General features: G+C 37.8%; 1 long non-coding RNA gene across 1 annotated transcript; it reads left to right on the forward strand.

Moving 5' to 3' along the window:
• Positions 1-410: 410 nt before the first annotated feature.
• LOC147818884 (uncharacterized) lies at positions 411-12404 on the forward strand. The gene is made up of 3 exons (XR_015437501.1): positions 411-455; positions 5092-5265; positions 9498-12404. It is a non-coding gene; the product is annotated as an uncharacterized LOC147818884 (long non-coding RNA).
• The last annotated feature ends 55 nt before the right edge of the window (positions 12405-12459 follow it).

Here is a 12459-nt window from a genome sequence, read left to right on the forward strand (position 1 = left end):
TTGACCATTTACCTTATAATTGGTTGTTATAGCAAGGGGTGTAGATTTGCATATGGACGGCCAGAATTGTCCCTACCAATACTTGAGTGAACTCGTTCGCACTATGTTAGGAGTGAAGTCATATTAGATCATTCCAATGCGGGCCGGCTCTAGGCATTTACACGGGGGGGCAATGTGATTGCATTTGAAAAAATAACTAAAATATAGGGATATTTAGCATTTTCTGATTATCGGCATCATTATTTTCTTTAACCAACAACCAATAAAATAAATTGATTTAAAAATGGCTTCTCTGGTCTGTAGTCACCACTCTGTAGTCTGGAGCAACGTCCCGCCCACAACACGATTTGATTGGTTACTCGTCAGGAGTAATAGCCTATCACGCAGAAGGCTACTAGTGTACACAGAAGCACATACAGAGAAGCTGCAGTGAACGAGTGGAGCGTGTGTTGAAGGTAAGACAGCAAACAACATTGAAGTCGTAAAAACATAATCTTCTACAGGGAAGTTACAACAACAACACACTCTGATGAACAAGTTCACCTGGTGGTTCAAGACACACCGAGCGAGCGAGAGAGAGAGGTTATCGCTAACTGCTAAGCTAAAGTAACTAGCACGTCTGAATAGCATGTAAACAATTGTTGAATTAGGGAAAGTCCCTAAAAGGAGCAGACAGCTCTGGGTGCTGGAGCAGAAGTAGTGTAAGTTTAAATGTACAGAGGGTAGTAAGTCACTATGATGAAGGAAACAGCAACATTAACTGTGTTCAGACAGAGCAACAATAAACACTAAAGGGCATCTTTAGGCTGCCAGGTGAATCACATCACAGGTGAGAACAGCACCGAAATCCACCAATTAATTCCAGTCAGGCGCTTTGCAGTCTGTACATACAACTGATAATTACTAATATACACTCAGTTGTCAGTTTATTAGGAACATCTAGATAAAACTGATGTAGTCTAATACAACAGCCCTGCAGTAAATCCTCCTTCATAAAGATTATAATGTTCAGTTTTTATTAAAATTGTTTTAGACTGTTGTTGATTCAACTGTATGATAGTTTTTGAAGATGTAGTGTGTGTAGCTGTATTGCATTATACAGAGGTGTTTCTGTTATCTAGCCTACTTTAGCCTACCTAAACACGGTTATCAGGGAGTGGAGGTGTGTTTAAGATTAAATACATTATAGGCTTATGTATTTTTGGATTTTATGACTTAAGTTTTAGTTTTCTGTTGAGAAGTCCCATGAAAATGTCTCCATTAATTAATTATATTGTATGCTGGAACAACAGCAGATAGAGGAGGCAGATGAGGAAACAGATGCACCTTCAGGGTTTTAGGTGAGGTTTTAAAATGATAGTGTGACTAAATATACATTACTATGGAGTAATTGTAAATTACTAATTTATATTTAATGTAAACCATACCTATTTTGATGTTAACTTATTCTTCTTATTATTACAACACATGATAATCTCCTAAAGTTTTAATCTTTGATCTGATACTGCGTGGTTTTATTTAAATGTAAATACATTTCTGAATATAAATTCAGCTCTTGTATGTTAATAGACCATTTGGTTGACAGCCTTAAAAAGTCCTCTTTGTTTTGGAGGGATGGGGGGGTTGTTGCATCCCTACCAATTTTGAGACCAAACCTACGTCCTTGATGCATAGTGTCCAATTATTTTAACAGCTGCACCAACAGCTATACAGAAATCCAAACTTCAGACTGTGCCGATGGATGGAAGAGTTGGCTAAGCATTTTCCCTTCACTGCCAGTTCCACAGAATACAGTGGAAAACTGTTGTGCAATTATTTTCAAGCATAAAGCTTTCAACCGATCTGATGCTGTACAGGCAGTCGAACTTTGAAAATAATTGGGCAACAAATACATATTTAGCAGCATACTGAAAAAATGGCATCATCTAATCTGTGTGAGTTGTACAAAATTCAATTAAGTGAATATTGACAAAACAAGAGAGGTGAGAATAATAGCAAGAGCAGCTTTGTATGTAAACTTGTGACTTGTTGAAGTACTGCCTCCTCCAATAAGGTTTTGTATATACTGTTTACACTGTGAAAGACTGAAACAAGCAGTATCATCTGAAATTAAAGTGAAAGAAAAACATATTTGCTAAACTCTAATCAGTGTAATAATCTCTTGGGATATGCCATGTCAAAGTGTTATTTTTAACTGGTTTACTGGTTATTAAAATCCATCTCTATTCTCATCCTCAAAACCAATTAAATTGTTTTGTTGACTATACATATAAATATATACCTCCAAGAGCTAAGTAGCTCGTAGTAGATAGCAAAGCAGTACCATAGTAGGATGTCTACATTTGAATGTCAGTTAGCAAAGACACTAACACTAACAAGTCGAGACTAGCAGTCCTCTACAGCTTTGTGTTGCCCCATATTCATTAAACCACGCAGACTTTTGAGTTATCCACTCAAATGTGAAGAATTTTATCAAATACATCTCATATAACTAGACTTAAACTTAAACTTAACTACTTAAAAACTTAAACTCTGCTTCACTCAGAAATATGTCACAATCTGGTACAGAAATGACAGGTTCTCTAACTCCCAGTTCATTGTGACTTTTAACATGAACAATTGCAGTTACTATTATTAACTGGAATATACATATGTTATTATTAACTATTACTATCGAGTGAAATGTGTCTAATATTTATATGCATTTTTTACCTACATAAAGTTTAATCTAACAGTCAAATTAATCATGACCATACAGTATGTAATTCTACATCAATCTACTTAAAAAAAAAATAAATAAATTAACCCCACTTGGCCTATCAGACTGAAACCAACCAAAGCTTACTCATGCAGTAGGGGTCTCTCTTACTCTGTAATTTCTGTGTTCCAAAGAATCAAACTAATAAATATGGGTAAACTACCCTCTCTTGTTTTATATCACATCCTACCTCAGCCCGTTTGTGGTTGCCAGTGCTACAAGATTTCAGATCCATTATAACCTATTTATGTAAAAACATGTAAGTGTTAGGATCTGCCTAGTTGTCTTTAAACGTCCCCTCCTATATCTATTTCTGATGTTGCAAATAGCACCCTCATCATTAGTTAATTCCTGCTAACCTACAATAAACAAAAGAGGATGATGATAATATCTTAAGGCGAAGTGTAAAACAGAAGTGATTCCTTCATTCCACCCATGTCTTACAGCCATACAATTGACAGGTTTTTTTTAACTTTGCTGTCGAAATGCATTTAAGCCAAGATGATTTTGTGCAATGCCAGGCAGGCACTGGAAAGACTGTACTTTCATAGGTATTTCCAAGTAACTTTAGAGACTGTCAGTCTTACAGACTGTCAGTTATCACTACTAATTTAGGGTAGAACAACGACTTTCATAACAGCAAAGAATGTTTTGGATTATTAAAAAAAATGACAACCTTCTCAGTAATTTAAGAAGCTTCCATGCTTTTCTCCAACAGCTTGCCTATAGAGGCAAGTGTTGTGGAAACCTTTGCCTTTGATTTGCCTCGCGCTAATAATGCATTATTGAGTGCTAACTTACAGCCCTCAATCAGGCTGCCCCTCTGACATGCAGCTCACATTTCAGTTTCACTTTAATTAGACTGGCAGTTCATCTACATATACAGAGCACATATATTTAGCATCAGTGGAAATCATATTGCCGCCTGTTTAATTGCCTTTCATTTGTGCTCTGGTGACATTCAGCAGCTGTTATGACATACATTTTAAGCAAGTTTCAAGATTTAATTTTGCTTTAAATAACTCAAATATGTATTTCCATAAAATTTTGGGGGAGTGATTTATGATAACAGCATACCACTATTTCATCCAATATCACATTAACCGAGTACAATACACAATGGCCATTGGATTTAATGGGTGATAATTTTGTCTGATATAAAGCCCCTTATCATTAACTCAGTAATTTAATGGGGATTAATGCAAATCACATTAATATTTACTGCTGGCATACTCTTATTAGCTTTATAAGACACATGATGTATTTTATGAGGAACAATCCTCGACAATCTGCGTCCCAATTATGAATCTCACCAGGAACAGAGACGGGTGAGGCTTGATTAAATATCCTTGAAGTGAATTTCACTATACAGGTATGCATCATTATTACAACTCATTAATCTTGATCTGCAAGCTTGTGATAAGGCTATTCATTAATGTGTGCAAGATTCATTCCAGCGGCTAATTTCAGAGGGAGTGACCATCGGGGTCTTCAGATCACCAGCACTAAGAATGACATCATAATGAAGCTTTCAAAATGGCTCCGGCCTCTATAAACATGGAAGTAGTTTGCAGAAGAAAACCATTGTACCTCTGAACCTGTATATCTGTTATATTTCTTAATTTTTCCCACTTCAAATAAATAAGAAATGCAATATAACAAAATAGACTGAGAGCATGAAATGAAACTCTTAACTCAAAGTTTCACTGTGCAGTACCACAAAAGAAAGACTCAAAGTGAAATCTCACATGCTTAAAATTAAGATAAAGAGCCTCAGTGACACCCTCATTGAGATGGAAATTGTCTCCATTTTATTGTGGAAGTGAAATACAAAAGTAATGTACATCATCGACAGGGTAATAATCAGTTCATTAATCATACTTCAGGTTCCAGTGTCTTATAAAAACCTGTATAAACAAGCTGCAGATCATTGTAATCAAGTTTCAAAAACATAAAATAAATAAAATATTGCATTCAATCCAGGTAATGGGTCCGCATGCGAAGGTGAATGTGTTTTATCAGTCTTTTACAGACAGATGTTAATATTTCCCCCCTGCTCCATGTGTTTACTCAAAAATATGATGAGGTCAAAAAAAAAAAAATAAAATAAAATCATTGAGCTCCTGAAAAATAAATAGCTTAGATTTTGACAATCATCAGAGTTTTATCATGTTGGCAGATGGATATGCTTCATTATTTTACACTGCATCACGTAACTTCAGAAACAATTATGACAAATGTATACTGATAATGTTTTTAGGTCATTTAAGGTTTAAGTCTGTTTATGTCCTGCTAGTATAATAATTTTGATGTGTTGCGTTTCCTTTTTCCAGACCAATATGGAGTTTTTTGACTGACCCGTCCATTTGACCTGAAGGGAAAAAGCATGTGGAAAATCATCTCACCTTGTGCTGGCTGAATGACTGACAGAGTTATCAAAGAAACAGAAGAGAGAAAAACAGCTGCCTGGAGAAACAGTGTGATAGCTTATTGAAAGGCTGCTGGAGGTGAGGCCTGATGTCCGTGACATGCCTGAAATAGCATACAGCCATTGTCAAACTTCTCCATCCGAAACACAGTGCCATGGAATGGGTGACATTTCCAAGCAATTTCCTGTTCTTGGGCAAAGTTCATGCAACACAATACAAATCTGAGAGGCAGCCTTAGGCTAATTCTCACCTCTCATGGTCATCATCAAAATGTAGTCAAGTACAATTCAAGACTGAAATACGTCGGCCGGTGTAGAAAAGCAGACGATGGAGGTGATATAAATCTCTTCGTCTTCTCTTACCTTGACAAAGAGATTTATATCACCTCCTTCGTCTGCTTTTCAGTTGTTAATTCCAAATACATTGTTGACTGGTCTCTGAAGAGGTCTCCGAAATTAACAGGTATGCATTTAGTCTAGTTGATTTCGATTGAGTGAAATTATTTGGTCTTTTTTTTTTTTTTTTTTTTAAGTAAGCTGGTCATGATTATTTGCAGCTTAGTCAAGCAGGGCAAATATGTGGGAGGCAGGAAGCTGCATAACTTCACTGTTTAGAGAACAAAGTCAGCACAAACTTCTCTACATCAGACTTGGAGGACAAATAGTTGCCATGGAAAAGGGGATGCATGATCTTTTATACACTGAAAAAGTTGATCTTGTTTATTACTCCTTATTTTATATAGCTACCAGTACATTATGTGTACTGTCAACTCCTTCTGTCTTTATGTCTCTGTTTTCAAAATAACGTGTCTCAGCCAACTGAAAAGAAGTAGAGAGTCCATGTTTTTGTTCTTGACATGAAGCCTCACTGTTCATCAGATCAGGCTAATTTTTAGCTCCTTAATGGGCAGCGTGCAGAGAATGAACTAGAAGCAACTCTGTCAATGTCTCTTGCTGCATCAAAGTAGTTATCTTGTGATTAAGGTGTGCACATGGATTCCATTGACATCTGTGAATGCTGACCATTATCTTTCAATTAGACCAGCGAATTAGAACGGCCCCTTGATGGCTGCCTCGGACTGGGATGAACCAGTGATGGATGTGAGACAGAAATTGCCACGCAAACTACAGATGCAAAATTGACTTGACAATGAATAGGTGGAAATGTGATGGCTGCACACTGAATCATGTCTTATTAGCTTGCCAGTTAATCTTGTTCAACCCTGCTGCAATTGAGGGAAATATTACAAATGTGTGGCCTGATCCACCACATTACATGCTCACAAATGTGAGGGCAAAGTGTATTGGGGTAAATTTGTGAAAAGAAGGCAGAGAACTGAAACTTTTTTTTTCTGATTATGATTTTTTTTTTTTTTTGCCTGAAGAACCTCTATTCTTTTTCTCTCCCAGTTGTGAAAAAGTACAGCAGTTTTAGCAGATGACACCATGGTTGAATGGTGTTTTTTTTTTTTTTTTTTTTTTTTTGAGTAATTGCTTTGATTTTACTGTAGCTTGCTATGTGGGAAATTACCCCAGACCACAGAACTGTGCGATTACAGTGGGACTGGGTTGACTGGGTTTGGCAAACACAGGTCCCACTGGGGCACCCATTGATCATCCACATCACAAACTCTTCAAAATAATAGAATAAAAAGAAAGAATAAGAGAAACTTTTTGTATAGCAAAATTCAGTTGCATTTAGTGCACACTTCCAGCAATTTATTAGTGACATAAGATAGCTGAAATTACACATCAGAAACAAAATTCAGAATAATGTCATTCTACTTTCTATTTTCTCTCATTTTATTTGCGATTACACAGTGAAGAAGGTGAGAAGGGACTCTTTGCCTGCCTAGCTGTTCTCCTCTCAGCTGGTTAACTCAGCGTAACAGTAAGCAGCCATCACCAGAAAGGCTGCTTGATTGTTTTCAGATTCTTTAAAGGTCCCATATTGTATAAAATTAGATTTCCATGTCTTTTTTGATTATAAAGCAGGACTCGGTGCTATATTAATACTGTGGAAATATCAAAGTGCTCAGTCCGTGGAGAAATGCACACAGTGCATATTCAGAGACTGTTTCTTAAAACGAGGAGTGAGGACTTTGTTAACTTTGTGATGTCACAACAAAGCAGTCACCACCCTCAGCCATGCCCCAAACCCAGCCCACCTGGACCCATCATGTTTACCTCTCTCAGAAAATAGTCAGCCAATCAGATTGACTCACGTACCTGTTGTTGCTAGGGCTCCAGAGAGAAACATGAGAGAGGAGATGTAAAACTACATTGAAATGGTTTTTGGTACTTAAGTAAGTCCACAAATATATCTTCTTATGGATATCAATATTCGAATAAAACACAGAAAAAACACAATCCTGATTGAATTGGCCACGCCCATGGTTACTGGTGGTATCTGGTGCTAGAATTCTGGGAAGAGCAAACAATCCCTTTGTCAGAAATAAAGTGAAAACTGAAGCGCAACCCAACCGTTGTGGACAGTGCAGCCAAACAAACTCATGTTGTAGGTAAATGTGGGTAGGCAGTTTGAACCCAGGGTGGGAATAGAGCAGTCTAATAATGAAAACTACTGGAAAGAAAGGTATTATATATTTTCCTTAAATCAAAATGTCTTTTTATCTATTGAAAATCTTAAGAATTGTAAATTTGATAGCTAGATAGATAGATAGATAGATAGATAGATAGATAGATAGATAGATAGATAGATAGATACATGTGTCCATTAGATAATTGTTGATAATAATAAAAAGAGTTAATAATAAATAAACAACAATAATTAAATGTATGGAACTTAGAATCATTAAGATGAATGACACTTATTACAGTACCATGTTTTACTTTATCTATTACCACCTGTGTAGGTGTGTTTCAAGACAACAATAGGAGCAAAGACAGCTATGCTGAGGCATGATGAGAACTGCACATTGTACAGTTTGTTCTCGTTTTACACAGACACAGTGTGCAAGGCATGTGTGATGACTTGTGTTGCTCTCCTTGAACTCAGTTCCAGCAATGTTTCCTTGTCCCCAGGTTGCAGCAATTAAGAGGGTGAGTAAAATGCTGAAGCAAACTGGTTGAAAATCATTGCCCCAGAAAAAAAGACAATGCAACTTTTAGCACAGTTGTTGATGCGGAGTCCAGCTGCACTCAGGGACTGAATGTTATTCTATTTTCTGATAAAATGATTCTCTTCCCCCATACCTCAAGTTTCAGTCATCCTCCAAACGGAAAGCACCTCGATTGCTTATCTGACTTCCCACACTTGAAATTCTCTTCAAAAATGGGAGGACATTGCTGCATCATCTTTACAGCGTCCTTTCAATCCTATTGTCTACTGCAGAATTATTTTATAATAGCATTCTCATGTTATCTCTCATTTAACTTAGGAACACATTTAACTATTGTTTTTGTTTTAGAGTGAGAAATTATTAATACAGTTATTTGGGCTTTCGAGTGGCCTGTTGATTTCATTGGTCAAACAATCAAAGTTTCATTTTGCATGAATAACAGTGCCTTGGTTATACAGCTTTCAGTGTCTCCCAATCTCTCTATGGCAGGTGTCCTGTGGCACATGTGATTGTGGGTGACAGCTCAGGCTTTGTGTTGGATACAACAGTTGGCAGTTTGGAAGCCTGATTTGCTCTAAGCTCTTGGGTTACAAGAATACTTTGTGAAATAGATCTGTTCTGGCGGCAAAATTAGAATAACTCATGCGTTACAAAAGGTGGCTAGCCAAATGGTTATGACAAAAAACTTAAGATTAGTTAAATGAATTTATGACCAGAACTATCCTATTTTGGATTTCCAGAACAGAACCGGAAACTCTTGGCTGTGAAATGAATAAGTAATGTGTGGCATCCCTAATTAGCCAGACGCACTGCCTGTCTTGTTATATGTGCATGGCGGTTGAGGAAACATCGTGGTTTTCATTTCAGCGCCCATGTTAACAGGTTAGAGCAATCATACAGCCCAACACTAACATTAAACATACCATGTGTCTAGATTGTTGCTATGAAAATCAACTTGCAGAGATTGAAACTGGTTTGAATATTTATTCAGACACCAATACCTGATAATTAATGCTAGCTTATAAAATAATAATAATACTCGAATTTCACTTACCTCAAAAAACAGGACGACAGACTTCTTCACGTTCAATAAGTATGGACAATTGAGAATTTAAAAAAAGATTTGTAAAAGAAAAACTTTTAATACACACACATTCATCATAAACCAACATTTTACGATCCCATAAATTTGATTATGATAATAATTTTTTTTTTTTTTTTTTTTTAGGATTGTATCTGAGGGCAGATGTCTGAGCTGAAATGGACGGACAAAGAAACCAGGTAAGATTTTCTTATTTGACATGGATAAACTTTTTATTTATTTATTTATTTTAGCACAATGCCTTTCTTGGCAAGCCTGCTTTATTTATGCATATTTTGTTTCAAGCCATAATGCATTTTCATGTAGCTTTTTGAGTTAATGCCACACACTTTTAGCAATTTCTTATATCCAGCAAACCACATTGAGAAATACAGTATTTCTAATATATTTTGATAAAAACAAACAGAAACAGATGATGTGCATTAAGGTTTCTTGGGTAGTTCTTTCGAAATGCAAAAGCAGATTATTCTTGCTGTTAGTGTCTCTAATTAATGGGTTAAAAATAGAAAAAAAAAAAAATGAAATTTGTACTGTGTGTACCAAAAAATGTTTAGGATATGGTTACATGTTGCTCTCTGATGAGGGGTGTTTCAAGGAGTCCTGACTAAAGTACATTCAACTGTACTGGTGTTTATGTGCCAACTTCATTGGCCAAAGCAATACAAACTGGCTGCAGTGCGACAGCAGAGCACTAACCAGCTCTCTCAAAGAGACGCCTTCTACTCTGCAATCACTGAGATAAAGTCTCAAAGAGGAATATAAGGTTAACCTCGTGAGAAATGGATGGCGGCAGATGGAAAACCAGCTCCAAGAGGTGCTCAGACAAAGAGATGAGCCCCACAAAAGGATCACCAGAGAAAGGCACCAAAGCGCACACAGACTTTCTGGCCCTGCTCGCTCAGAAAAACAAAGAGCTAAAGAGGAGTGAAGAGCGGTGGAAGACCAGGTGTGACGCACTGGAAGCAAGCCTGAAACAGGAGCTGGCTCGAACAGAGGAAAGCTGGAGGAGGAAAGTGCAGGGGGTTGGTGGGAAATGAGAGGCACCTGCACTGTGAAAAATGGCTCAGGAAGGAGGAGGAAGGGAAGAAGAGGGAAAGACAGAGTGATGAGCAGATCAGCCTCTTAACCTGCAAGAAAAAAACAGCTTCAGGTACGATGCATCAGCTGATCATTTTCCCTCAGAATAATAAACCTTGACGGCAAATACAAAGGAACAAGAAAGAGAATCACAAGGAACAGGAGGAGAACACGATTCAAAACAAGCAGCAGGAGGACGACACTAAAAACAAGTTCCCCTTCCATCCTTGTGCATGTGTTACACATTGTAAACATGCAAACATTTAGTAAACTAAAGTCGAATCGCAAGAAATGAATCAGAATTGTGAAAATTGAATGTGGAAGTATGTAGAGATTTGAATTTTCAGTGAGGATCAAATACAGTTTTAGGGCAACTGAATTTATAATAGCCCAGTACATTCAGTTTCAAGTTCAATGGAATTAAGTTATGAACTCATAAATTCAATTTGATATTATATCATCCGGAATTTTCAGTTTTTCAATGCAGTGCAATTCAAATTTGAATATAAATGGTTCAAATTCAGTCTCTAGTGACACATATTTCTGCTCAGACTTTACCCCCACACAGAGCTTTATAGGCTTGGCTTGACACTATGTACATTTGCTTAACCTATTTAACCCAATGGCCGCTGTCACTCTGAAAGGCCAGCGCTCAATACATTTCTCAACCGCATTTCTTCAGTGACAGCAAACGACAAGTTAGCCAAGGACAGCTTTATCATGAGACCGCAAATCCATATCTTCCTAACCCAGATTAGTTGCCGTGATCGACCCTCACTGGCGGTGCCTCGTGTCCCTCGCACGGATCATGCCGCTTTGAGAGCCCAAGAACAAGTCACAGCATGCCTGCTTGAAGTGGGCAGGTCTTATATGAAAATATCGTTTCAGATTTAGCTTCAGTGCAGTGATTGTGGTGGGACAGCAGCAAGGATTACCCTGAATGAAGGAGTTGTCCCTGATCCTTTCGAAAACCGCAAGCCAGTCAAGAACAAAATAAAAAGCCACCTCCCTGTGTCTCTAGGTCCTCACTCAGGTGGGGTCAGGATAATGGTGTTGTGGCTGAGCTCTTTTTTTTTTTGCTTCCTTGGAGAGATAAAGTCACAGGAGGTTTAGTTTAGAAATCTCTTGAACAAATAAACATGCCGTCCCCCTATATCGTAATCACAGTGGCAAGAGTGCTCAGGCCACTGTGTGTAATGCTTCTTTCAATGCAGTCCGTATACTGACAGGAGGGGACCTGCCAAACCCATGCTACTTTGAATAGAGTGGGGGCCATTTGGACCATTAGACAGGAAAAAACAAATGTCTCTATCCGAGATGGCCTCGATGACCTCGTAGTGCAGCAGGCTGGAACGTGCTGTGAGGCTGTGTTACCTGTATGCTGGACTTAAAGCAGCATCTTCCACAGTCTTCCTGCTCCAGCACTGTCGTACAATGGACAGTCTTGATTGGGGACATCCTACTATTCAGGCCTGAACTTTCTCCCATTATAGCCATCAATCTTGCTATTTAGCAGTGTGCAGAAGTTTTGGGAGACAACTTACCCGAGTGGAGGTAGGGCCTCCACTCGCCTAACTGGAAGCCAGTGCCTGAAAAGCCGACTGATTTTTTTTTTTTTAGCCAACACTGATCCACAGCTTTCCAGGCATCTGCTTGTTAAATCCCAGCACATGAACAAGAACTATTAGAAGAGGAGGAAGGAACGGCAGTGTGAGAACAAATGAAAACACGCTCAACTTATTTTTACCCCTCACGTCATGGACTTAGATTAGAAGGAATCAGACCATTTTTTAAAAATGTTATTTCACACACATTCTCATTTGAAACATATCCTTCCAAGCTTCAGAGAGATCTGATGTCAGACTGTGCAAATTACTTGTCATTAATTTGAGTCACCAGTCAGCAATTTGACTGACCTTGAGCTGCAAACTTGCAAGTCTAGCTCCCTCAATTCATCTTGTGTGTGTGTGTGTATATATATATATATATATATATATATATATATATATAT

This window comes from Seriola lalandi, unplaced genomic scaffold, assembly GCF_002814215.2.
Source record: "Seriola lalandi dorsalis isolate HSWRI2012SDOR001 ecotype SW California unplaced genomic scaffold, Sedor1 jcf7180002054417, whole genome shotgun sequence".
Taxonomy (NCBI): Eukaryota; Metazoa; Chordata; class Actinopteri; order Carangiformes; family Carangidae; genus Seriola; species Seriola lalandi.